Genomic DNA, 12,500 nt, shown 5'->3' with positions numbered 1-12,500 from the left:
ATGGAGGGAGACAGACGGAGGGAGACAGACGGAGGGAGACAGACGGAGGAAGACAGATGGAGGGAGACAGATGGAGGGAGACAGTTGAAGGGAGTCAGACGGAGGGAGACAGGGACAGAGAGACATGGACAGACAGAGACAGGGAGGCAGAGACACAGAGAGAGGGAGGCGGAGAGGGGGAGGGAGACAGAGGGAGAGAGAGGGAGTGAGGGAGATCGAGGGAGAGAGAGGGAGGGAGACAGAGAGAGAGAGGGAGGGAGACAGAGAAAGAGAGGGAGGGAGACAGAGAGAGAGAGAGGGAGGGAGACAGGGAGAGAGAGGGAGGGAGACAGAGAGAGAGGGAGGGAGACAGAGAGAGAGGGAGGGAGACAGAGAAAGAGGGAGGGAGACAGAGAGAGAGGGAGGTATACAGAGCGAGTGAGACAGGAGGAGACAGAGAGAGGGAGAATGGGAGACAGACAGAGGAAGACAGAGGGAGACAGGCAGAGGGAGGAGGGCGATAGACATCGTGAGTGAGACAGAGAGAGACAGAGAGAGGGAGAGAGAGAGGGAGGGAGAGAGAGAGAGGGAGATAGAGAGAGGGAGCTAGAGAGGAGGAGACAGAGAGAGAGAGAGAGGGAGGGAGACAGAGATGGAGGGAGGCAGAGAGAGAGAGGGATACAGAGTGAGTGAGACCGAGGGAAACAGAGAGAGGGAGAGAGGGAGAGAGGGAGAGAGGGAGGGAGAGAGAGAGATAGAGAGAGGGAGGGAGACAGAGAGAGAGGGAGACAGACAGAGGAAGACAGAGAGACACAGGCAGAGGGAGGAGGGTGATATACATAGTGAGTGAGACAGAGAGAGACAGAGAGAGGGAGAGAGAGAGGGAGAGAGAGAGAAAGGGAGAGAGAGAGAGGAAGATTGAGAGAGGGAGCTAGAGAGGGGGAGACAGAGAGAGAGAGACAGAGGGAGGGAGACAGAGGGTGACAGACAGAGGGAGACAGAGGGAGGAAGACAGATAGAGGGATCCAGAGGGAGAGAGACAGACAGAGGGAGACAGACAGAGGGAGGCAGACTGAGGGAGGCAGGTGGAGGGAGACAGACGGAGGGAGACAGATGGAGGGAGACAGACGGAGGGAGACAGACGGAGGGAGACAGGGACAGAGAGACATGGGCAGACAGAGACAGGGAGGCAGAGACACAGAGAGAGGGAGGCGGAGAGGGAGAGGGAGACAGAGGGAGAGAGAGGGAGTGAGGGAGAGAGAGAGGGAGAGAGGGAGGGGGAGGGAGACAGAGGGTGACAGAGGGAGGGAGAGGGAGGGAGACAGAGGGAGGGAGACAGAGGGTGACAGACAGAGGGAGACAGAGGGAGGAAGACAGATAGAGGGATCCAGAGGGAGAGAGACAGACAGAGGGAGACAGACAGAGGGAGGCAGACTGAGGGAGGCAGGTGGAGGGAGACAGACGGAGGGAGACAGATGGAGGGAGACAGACGGAGGGAGACAGACGGAGGGAGACAGGGACAGAGAGACATGGGCAGACAGAGACAGGAAGGCAGAGACACAGAGAGAGGGAGGCGGAGAGGGGGAGGAAGACAGAGGGAGAGAGAGGGAGTGAGGGAGAGAGAGAGGGAGAGAGGGAGGGGGAGGGAGACAGAGGGTGACAGAGGGAGGGAGAGGGAGGGAGACAGAGGGAGGCAGAGAGAGAGGGAGACAGACAGAAACAGGCAGAGAGAGACAGAGAGAGGGAGACAGGGAGAGAGGGAGACAGATAGATGGAGACAGAGGAGGGAGACAGAGGGAGGGAGACAGACAGAAACAGGCAGAGGGACACAGAGAGAGGGAGATAGAGAGAGAGAGGGAGGGAGACGGAGGGAGACAGAGAGAGACAGACAGAGGGAGGGAGACAGACTGAAGGAGACAGACAGAGGGAGGGAGACAGACAGAGGGAGGGAGACAGAGGGAGGGAGACAGACAGAGGGAGAGAGACAGACAGAAGGAGTTTGAGTTTGAGTTTAAAAATTCTTATATAGCGCTCTTACACCAGCGGTTTCATGGCGCTGTAACTGGCAGATCTCCACAATAGACAAGGAAAGGAGGTCTGGTGACAAAGGACTAAATGAAGGTTTTGCTAAAGAAATAAGCTTTAAGTTTCTTTCGAAACTGGGAGTATGGGGTTAGGGATCTGAGATCTAGGGGTAATGAGTTCCAGAGGGTTGGGGCAAGGGTCGCAAATTTTGAGCCCCTCCACTTTTTCCGGCGAAACCGGGGAACTGTCAGGAGGGATTGGGAAGAAGACAGAGGAAGACAGACAGAGGGAGGAGGGTGACAGACAGAGGGAGACAGAGGGAGGGAGACAGAAGGAGGGAGAGAGAGAGAGGGAAGGAGGCAGAGAGAAAGGGGGAGGGGGAGGGGGACAGAGAGAGAGAGGGAGGGAGACAGAGAGAGAGAGGGAGGGAGACAGAGAGAGGGAGGGAGGGAGACAGAGTGAGTGAGACAGAGGGAGACAGAGAGAGGGAGAGAGAGAGAGGGAGAGAGAGGGAGACAGACTGAGAAAGGAAGACAGAGGAAGGGAGAAAGAGGAAGGGAGACAGAGGGATGGAGACAGAGAGAGGGAGACAGAGGAAGACAGGCAGAGGGAGGATGGCAATAGACAGAGTGAGGAAGGCAGAGGGAGGGAGACAGACAGAGGGTGACAGACAGAGGGCAGGGGGAGGCAGAGGGAGGGAGACAGAGGGAGGGAGACAGAGGGAGGGAGACAGAGGGGGAGGGAGAGAGAGAGAGGGAGGGAGAGAGAGGGAGGGAGAGAGAGAGAGAGAGAGAGAGGGAGGGGGAGAGAGAGGGAGGGAGAGAGAGAGGGGGTGAGACAGAGAGGGAGGGAGACAGAGAGAGAGGGAGGGAGACAGAGAGAGGGATGGAGACAGAGAGAGAGGGAGGGAGACAGTGAGAGAGGAGGGAGACAGAGAGAGAGGAGGGAGACAGAGAGAGAGGGAGGGAGACAGAGAGAGAGAGGGAGGGAGACAGAGAGAGAGAGGGAGGGATACAGAGAGAAAGGGAGGGAGACACAGAGAGAGAGGGAGGGAGACAAAGAGAGGGAGGGAGACAGAGAAAGAGGGAGTGCGACAGAGAGAGAGAGGGATGGAGACAGAGAGAGAGGGGGAGGGAGACAGAGATAGAGACGGAGGAAGACAGAGCGAGAGAGGGAGGGAGACAGAGAGAAAGAGGGAGGGAGACAGAGAGAGAGAGGGAGGGAGACAGAGAGAGAGAGAGAGGGAGGGAGACAGAGAGAGAGAGGGAGGGAGACAGAGAGAGAGGGAGGGAGACAGAGAGAGAGGGAGGAAGACAGAGAGAGGGAGGGAGACAGAGAGAGAGGGAGGGAAACAGAGCGAGTGAGACAGAGGGAGACAGAGAGAGGGAGAGAGGGAGACAGACAGAGGAAGACAGAGGGAGACAGGCATAGGGAGGAGGGCGATAGACATAGTGAGTGAGACAGAGAGAGACAGAGAGAGGGAGAGAGAGAGGGAGGGAGAGAGAGAGAGGGAGAGAGAGAGAGAGAGAGAGAGAGAGGGAGATAGAGAGAGGGAGCTAGACAGGGGGAGAAAGAGAGAGAGAGAGACAGAGGGAGTGTGGCAGAGGGTGACAGACAGAGGGAGACAGAGGGAGGGAGACAGATAGAGGGATCCAGAGGGAGAGAGACAGACAGAGGGAGACAGACAGAGGGAGACAGAAAGAGGGAGACAGACAGAGGGAGGCAGGTGGAGGGAGACAGATGGGGGAGATAGACGGAGGGAGACAGATGGAGGGAGACAGACGGAGGGAGACAGACGGAGGGAGACAGACGGAGGGAGACAAATGGAGGGAGACAGATGGAGGGAGACAGTTGAAGGGAGTCAGATGGAGGGAGACAGGGACAGAGAGACATGGACAGACAGAGACAGGGAGGCAGAGACACAGAGAGAGGGAGATGGAGAGGGGGAGGGAGACAGAGGGAGAGAGAGGGAGTGAGGGAGATAGAGGGAGATAGAGGGAGGGAGGGAGACAGAGAGAGAGAGGGAGGGAGACAGAGAGAGAGAGAGAGAGAGAGAGAGAGGGAGGGAGGGAGACAGAGAGAGAGAGGGAGGGAGACAGAGAGAGAGCGAGGGAGGAAGACAGAGAGAGAGGGGGAGGGAGACAGAGAGAGAGGGGGAGGGAGACAGAGAGAGGGGGAGGGAGACAGAGAGAGAGGGGGAGGGAGACAAAGAGAGAGGGGGGAGACAAAGAGAGAGGGAGGGAGACAGAGAGAGAGGGAGGGAGACAGAGCAAGAGGGAGTTATACAGAGAGAGAGGGAGGGATACAGAGCAAATGAGACAGAGGGAGACAGAGAGAGGGAGGGAGATAGAGAGAGAGGGAGGGAGGGAGACACGGAGAGAGAGGGAGGGAGACAGAGAGAGAGAGGGAGGGAGACAGAGAGAGAGAGGGGGGGAGACAGAGAGAGACGGAGGGAGACAGAGAGAGAGAGGGAGGGAGACAGAGAAAGAGAGGGAGGGAGACAGAGAGAGAGAGAGAGAGGGAGGGAGACAGAGAGAGAGAGAGAGGGAGGGAGACAGAGAGAGGGAGAGAGAGAGAGGGAGAGAGAGGGAGACAGACTGAGGAAGGAAGACAGAGGAAGGGAGACAGAGGAAGGGAGACAGAGGGAAGGAGACAGAGAGAGGGAGACAGAGGGAGACAGGCAGAGGGAGGATGGCGATAGACAGAGTGAGGAAGGCAGAGGGAGGGAGACAGACAGGGGGTGACAGACAGAGGGCAGGGGGAGGCAGAGGGAGGGAGACAGAGGGAGGGAGACAGAGGGGGAGTGAGAGAGGGAGGGGGAGAGAGAGGGAGGGAGAGAGAGGGGGTGAGACAGAGAGGGAGGGAGACAGAGAGAGAGGGAGGGAGACAGAGAGAGGGATGGAGACAGAGAGAGAGGGAGGGAGACAGAGAGAGAGAGAGGAGGGAGACAGAGAGAGAGGAGGGAGACAGAGAGAGAGGGAGGGAGACAGAGAGAGAGAGAGGGAGGGAGACAGAGAGAGAGAGAGGGAGGGAGACAGAGAGAGAGGGAAGGAGACAAAGAGAGGGAGGGAGACAGAGAGAGAGGGAGTGCGACAGAGAGAGAGAGGGATGGAGACAGAGAGAGGGGGAGGAAGACAGAGATAGAGACGGAGGAAGACAGAGAGAGAGAGGGAGGGAGACAGAGAGAGAGAGGGAGGGAGACAGAGAGAGAGGGAGGGAGACAGAGGGAGAGAGAGGGAGGGAGACTGAGAGAGAGAGGGAGGGAGACAGAGAGAGAGGGAGGGAGACAGAGAGAGAGGGAGGAAGACAGAGAGAGGGAGGGAGACACAGAGAGAGGGAGGGAAACAGAGCGAGTGAGACAGAGGGAGACAGAGAGAGGGAGAGAGGGAGACAGACAGAGGAAAACAGAGGGAGACAGGCATAGGGAGGAGGGCGATAGACATAGTGAGTGAGACAGAGAGAGACAGAGAGAGAGAGGGAGGGAGAGAGAGAGAGGGAGAGAGAGAGAGAGGGAGATAGAGAGAGGGAGCTAGACAGGGGGAGAAAGAGAGAGAGAGACAGAGGGAGTGTGGCAGAGGGTGACAGACAGAGGGAGACAGAGGGAGGGAGACAGATAGAGGGTGACAGACAGAGGGCAGGGGGAGGCAGAGGGAGGGAGACAGAGGGAGGGAGACAGAGGGAGGGAGACAGAGGGGGAGGGAGAGAGAGAGAGGGAGGGAGGGAGAGAGAGGGAGGGAGAGAGAGAGAGAGAGGGAGGGGGAGAGAGAGGGAGGGAGAGAGAGAGGGGGTGAGACAGAGAGGGAGGGAGACAGAGAGAGAGGGAGGGAGACAGAGAGAGGGATGGAGACAGAGAGAGAGGGAGGGAGACAGAGAGAGAGGAGGGAGACAGAGAGAGAGGAGGGAGACAGAGAGAGAGGGAGGGAGACAGAGAGAGAGAGGGAGGGAGACAGAGAGAGAGAGGGAGGGAGACAGAGAGAGAGGGAGGGAGGGAGACACAGAGAGAGAGGGAGGGAGACAAAGAGAGGGAGGGAGACAGAGAAAGAGGGAGTGCGACAGAGAGAGAGAGGGATGGAGACAGAGAGAGTGGGGGAGGGAGACAGAGATAGAGACGGAGGAAGACAGAGAGAGAGAGGGAGGGAGACAGAGAGAGAGAGGGAGGGAGACAGAGAGAGAGAGGGAGGGAGACAGAGAGAGAGAGAGAGGGAGGGAGACAGAGAGAGAGAGGGAGGGAGACAGAGAGAGAGGGAGGGAGAAAGAGAGAGAGGGAGGAAGACAGAGAGAGGGAGGGAGACAGAGAGAGAGGGAGGGAAACAGAGCGAGTGAGACAGAGGGAGACAGAGAGAGAGGGAGGGAAACAGAGCGAGTGAGACAGAGGGAGACAGAGAGAGGGAGAGAGGGAGACAGACAGAGGAAGACAGAGGGAGACAGGCATAGGGAGGAGGGCGATAGACATAGTGAGTGAGACAGAGAGAGACAGAGAGAGGGAGAGAGAGAGGGAGGGAGAGAGAGAGAGGGAGAGAGAGAGAGAGAGAGAGAGAGAGAGAGAGAGGGAGATAGAGAGAGGGAGCTAGACAGGGGGAGAAAGAGAGAGAGAGACAGAGGGAGTGTGGCAGAGGGTGACAGACAGAGGGAGACAGAGGGAGGGAGACAGATAGAGGGATCCAGAGGGAGAGAGACAGACAGAGGGAGACAGACAGAGGGAGACAGAAAGAGGGAGACAGACAGAGGATGGCAGGTGGAGGGAGACAGATGGGGGGAGATAGACGGAGGGAGACAGATGGAGGGAGACAGACGGAGGGAGACAGACGGAGGGAGACAGACGGAGGAAGACAGATGGAGGGAGACAGATGGAGGGAGACAGTTGAAGGGAGTCAGACGGAGGGAGACAGGGACAGAGAGACATGGACAGACAGAGACAGGGAGGCAGAGACACAGAGAGAGGGAGGCGGAGAGGGGGAGGGAGACAGAGGGAGAGAGAGGGAGTGAGGGAGATCGAGGGAGAGAGAGGGAGGGAGACAGAGAGAGAGAGGGAGGGAGACAGAGAAAGAGAGGGAGGGAGACAGAGAGAGAGAGAGGGAGGGAGACAGGGAGAGAGAGGGAGGGAGACAGAGAGAGAGGGAGGGAGACAGAGAGAGAGGGAGGGAGACAGAGAAAGAGGGAGGGAGACAGAGAGAGAGGGAGGTATACAGAGCGAGTGAGACAGGAGGAGACAGAGAGAGGGAGAATGGGAGACAGACAGAGGAAGACAGAGGGAGACAGGCAGAGGGAGGAGGGCGATAGACATCGTGAGTGAGACAGAGAGAGACAGAGAGAGGGAGAGAGAGAGGGAGGGAGAGAGAGAGAGGGAGATAGAGAGAGGGAGCTAGAGAGGAGGAGACAGAGAGAGAGAGAGAGGGAGGGAGACAGAGATGGAGGGAGGCAGAGAGAGAGAGAGGGATACAGAGTGAGTGAGACCGAGGGAAACAGAGAGAGGGAGAGAGGGAGAGAGGGAGAGAGGGAGGGAGAGAGAGAGATAGAGAGAGGGAGGGAGAGAGAGAGAGAGGGAGACAGACAGAGGAAGACAGAGAGACACAGGCAGAGGGAGGAGGGTGATATACATAGTGAGTGAGACAGAGAGAGACAGAGAGAGGGAGAGAGAGAGGGAGAGAGAGAGAAAGGGAGAGAGAGAGAGGAAGATTGAGAGAGGGAGCTAGAGAGGGGGAGACAGAGAGAGAGAGACAGAGGGAGGGAGACAGAGGGTGACAGACAGAGGGAGACAGAGGGAGGAAGACAGATAGAGGGATCCAGAGGGAGAGAGACAGACAGAGGGAGACAGACAGAGGGAGGCAGACTGAGGGAGGCAGGTGGAGGGAGACAGACGGAGGGAGACAGATGGAGGGAGACAGACGGAGGGAGACAGACGGAGGGAGACAGGGACAGAGAGACATGGGCAGACAGAGACAGGGAGGCAGAGACACAGAGAGAGGGAGGCGGAGAGGGGGAGGGAGACAGAGGGAGTGAGGGAGAGAGAGAGGGAGAGAGGGAGGGGGAGGGAGACAGAGGGTGACAGAGGGAGGGAGAGGGAGGGAGACAGAGGGAGGCAGAGAGAGAGGGAGACAGACAGAAACAGGCAGAGAGAGACAGAGAGAGGGAGACAGGGAGAGAGGGAGACAGATAGATGGAGACAGAGGAGGGAGACAGAGGGAGGGAGACAGACAGAAACAGGCAGAGGGACACAGAGAGAGGGAGATAGAGAGAGAGAGGGAGGGAGAGGGAGGGAGACAGAAAGAGACAGACAGAGGGAGGGAGACAGACTGAAGGAGACAGACAGAGGGAGGGAGACAGAGGGAGGGAGACAGACAGAGGGAGGGAGACAGAGGGAGAGAGACAGACAGAAGGAGACAGAGGAAGACAGACAGAGGAAGGAGGGTGACAGACAGAGGGAGACAGAGGGAGGGAGACAGAAGGAGGGAGAGAGAGGGAAGGAGACAGAGAGAAAGGGGGAGGGGGAGGGAGACAGAGAGAGAGAGGGAGGGAGACAGAGTGAGAGAGGGAGGGAGACAGAGAGAGACAGACAGAGGGAGTAAGACAGACAGAGGGAGACAGACAGAGGGAGGAGGGTGACAGACAGAGGGAGGGAGACAGAGAGAGAGGGAGGGAAACAGAGCGAGTGAGACAGAGTGAGACAGAGAGAGGGAGAGAGGGAGACAGACAGAGGAAGACAGAGGGAGACAGGCATAGGGAGGAGGGCGATAGACATAGTGAGTGAGACAGAGAGAGACAGAGAGAGGGAGAGAGAGAGGGAGGGAGAGAGAGAGGGAGAGAGAGAGAGAGAGAGAGAGAGAGGGGGATAGAGAGAGGGAGCTAGACAGGGGGAGAAAGAGAGAGAGAGACAGAGGGAGTGTGGCAGAGGGTGACAGACAGAGGGAGACAGAGGGAGGGAGACAGATAGAGGGATCCAGATGGAGAGAGACAGACAGAGGGAGACAGACAGAGGGAGACAGAAAGAGGGAGACAGACAGAGGGAGGCAGGTGGAGGGAGACAGATGGGGGGAGATAGACGGAGGGAGACAGATGGAGGGAGACAGACGGAGGGAGACAGACGGAGGGAGACAGACGGAGGAAGACAGATGGAGGGAGACAGATGGAGGGAGACAGTTGAAGGGAGTCAGACGGAGGGAAACAGGGACAGAGAGACATGGACAGACAGAGACAGGGAGGCAGAGACACAGAGAGAGGGAGATGGAGAGGGGGAGGGAGACAGAGGGAGAGAGAGGGAGTGAGGGAGATCGAGGGAGATAGAGGGAGGGAGGGAGACAGAGAGAGAGAGGGAGGGAGACAGAGAGAGAGGGAGGGAGGGAGACAGAGAGACAGGGAGAGGGAGACAGAGAGAGAGGGGGAGGGAGACAGAGAGAGGGGGAGGGAGACAGAGAGAGAGGGGGAGGGAGGGAGACAGAGAGAGAGGGGGGGAGACAAAAAGAGAGGGGGGAGACAAAGAGAGAGGGAGGGAGACAGAGAGAGAGGGAGGGAGACAGAGAGAGAGGGAGGGAGACAGAGAGAGAGAGGGAGGGATACAGAGCAAATGAGACAGAGGGAGACAGAGAGAGGGAGGGAAATAAAGAGAGAGGGAGGGAGGGAGACACGGAGAGAGAGGGAGGGAGACAGAGAGAGAGAGGGAGGGAGACAGAGAGAGAGTCGGAGGGAGACAGAGAGAGAGAGGGAGGGAGACAGAGAGAGAGAGGGAGGGAGACAGAGAGAGAGGGAGGGAGGGAGACAGAGAGACAGGGAGAGGGAGACAGAGAGTGAGGGGGAGGGAGACAGAGAGAGGGGGAGGGAGACAGAGAGAGAGGGGGAGGGAGGGAGACAGAGAGAGAGGGGGGGAGACAAAAAGAGAGGGGGGAGACAAAGAGAGTGGGAGGGAGACAGAGAGAGAGGGAGGGAGACAGAGAGAGAGGGAGGGAGACAGAGAGAGAGAGGGAGGGATACAGAGCAAATGAGACAGAGGGAGACAGAGAGAGGGAGGGAAATAAAGAGAGAGGGAGGGAGGGAGACACGGAGAGAGAGGGAGGGAGACAGAGAGAGAGAGGGAGGGAGACAGAGAGAGAGTCGGAGGGAGACAGAGAGAGAGAGGGAGGGAGACAGAGAGAGAGAGAGGGAGGGAGACAGGGAGAGAGAGGGAGGGAGACAGAGAAAGAGGGAGGGAGACAGAGAGAGAGACGGAGGGAGACAGAGAGAGAGAGGGAGGGAGACAGAGAGAGAGAGGGAGGGAGACAGAGAAAGAGAGGGAGGGAGACAGAGAGAGAGAGAGGGAGGGAGACAGGGAGAGAGAGGGAGGGAGACATAGAGAGAGGGAGGGAGACAGAGAGAGAGGGAGGGAGACAGAGAAAGAGGGAGGGAGACAGAGAGAGGGGGAGGTATACAGAGCGAGTGAGACAGGAGGAGACAGAGAGAGGGAGAATGGGAGACAGACAGAGGAAGACAGAGGGAGACAGGCAGAGGGAGGAGGGCGATAGACATCGTGAGTGAGACAGAGAGAGACAGAGAGAGGGAGAGAGAGAGGGAGGGAGAGAGAGAGAGGGAGATAGAGAGAGGGAGCTAGAGAGGAGGAGACAGAGAGAGAGAGAGAGGGAGGGAGACAGAGATGGAGGGAGGCAGAGAGAGAGAGGGATACAGAGTGAGTGAGACCGAGGGAAACAGAGAGAGGGAGAGAGGGAGAGAGGGAGGGAGAGAGAGAGATAGAGAGAGGGAGGGAGACAGAGAGAGAGGGAGACAGACAGAGGAAGACAGAGAGACACAGGCAGAGGGAGGAGGGTGATATACATAGTGAGTGAGACAGAGAGAGACAGAGAGAGGGAGAGAGAGAGGGAGAGAGAGAGAAAGGGAGAGAGAGAGAGGAAGATAGAGAGAGGGAGCTAGAGAGGGGGAGACAGAGAGAGAGAGACAGAGGGAGGGAGACAGAGGGTGACAGACAGAGGGAGACAGAGGGAGGAAGACAGATAGAGGGATCCAGAGGGAGAGAGACAGGCAGAGGGAGACAGACAGAGGGAGGCAGACTGAGGGAGGCAGGTGGAGGGAGACAGACGGAGGGAGACAGATGGAGGGAGACAGACGGAGGGAGACAGACGGAGGGAGACAGGGACAGAGAGACATGGGCAGACAGAGACAGGGAGGCAGAGACACAGAGAGAGGGAGGCGGAGAGGGGGAGGGAGACAGAGGGAGAGAGAGGGAGTGAGGGAGAGAGAGAGGGAGAGGGGGAGGGGGAGGGAGACAGAGGGTGACAGAGGGAGGGAGAGGGAGGGAGACAGAGGGAGGCAGAGAGAGAGGGAGACAGACAGAAACAGGCAGAGAGAGACAGAGAGAGGGAGACAGGGAGAGAGGGAGACAGATAGATGGAGACAGAGGAGGGAGACAGAGGGAGGGAGACAGACAGAAACAGGCAGAGGGACACAGAGAGAGGGAGATAGAGAGAGAGAGGGAGGGAGAGGGAGGGAGACAGAAAGAGACAGACAGAGGGAGGGAGACAGACTGAAGGAGACAGACAGAGGGAGGGAGACAGAGGGCGGGAGACAGACAGAGGGAGGGAGACAGAGGGAGAGAGACAGACAGAAGGAGACAGAGGAAGACAGACAGAGGAAGGAGGGTGACAGACAGAGGGAGACAGAGGGAGGGAGACAGAAGGAGGGAGAGAGAGGGAAGGAGACAGAGAGAAAGGGGGAGGGGGAGGGAGACAGAGAGAGAGAGGGAGGGAGACAGAGAGAGAGAGGGAGGGAGACAGAGTGAGTGAGACAGAGGGAGACAGAGAGAGGGAGAGAGAGAGAGGGAGAGAGAGGGAGACAGACTGAGGAAGGAATACAGAGGAAGGGAGACAGAGGAAGGGAGACAGAGAGAGGGAGACAGAGGGAGACAGGCAGAGGGAGGATGGCGATAGACAGAGTGAGGAAGGCAGAGGGAGGGAGACAGACAGAGGGTGACAGACAGAGGGCAGGGGGAGGCAGAGGGAGGGAGACAGAGGGAGGGAGACAGAGGGAGGGAGACCGAGGGGGAGGGAGAGAGAGAGAGGGAGGGAGGGAGAGAGAGAGGGAGGGAGAGAGAGAGGGGGTGAGACAGAGAGGGAGGGAGACAGAGAGAGAGGGAGGGAGACAGAGAGAGGGATGGAGACAGAGAGAGAGGGAGGGACACAGAGAGAGAGGAGGGAGACAGAGAGAGAGGAGGGAGACAGAGAGAGAGGGAGGGAGGGAGACACAAAGAGAGAGGGAGGGAGACAAAAAGAGGGAGGGAGACAGAGAGAGAGGGAGTGCGACAGAGAGAGAGAGGGATGGAGACAGAGAGAGAGGGGGAGGGAGACAGAGATAGAGACGGAGGAAGACAGAGAGAGAGAGGGAGGGAGACAGAGAGAGAGAGGGAGAGAGAGAGAAGGGAGGGAGACAGAGAGAGAGAGGGAGGGAGACAGAGAGAGAGGGAGGGAGACACAGAGAGAGGGAGAAAGACAGAGAGAGGGAGGGAGACAGAGAGAGAG

This window comes from Lissotriton vulgaris, chromosome 9 (genome assembly GCF_964263255.1).
Source record: "Lissotriton vulgaris chromosome 9, aLisVul1.2, whole genome shotgun sequence".
Lineage (NCBI taxonomy): Eukaryota > Metazoa > Chordata > Amphibia > Caudata > Salamandridae > Lissotriton > Lissotriton vulgaris.
The sequence above is the reverse complement of the archived record's forward strand: the minus strand, read 5'-3'. Positions refer to the sequence as shown.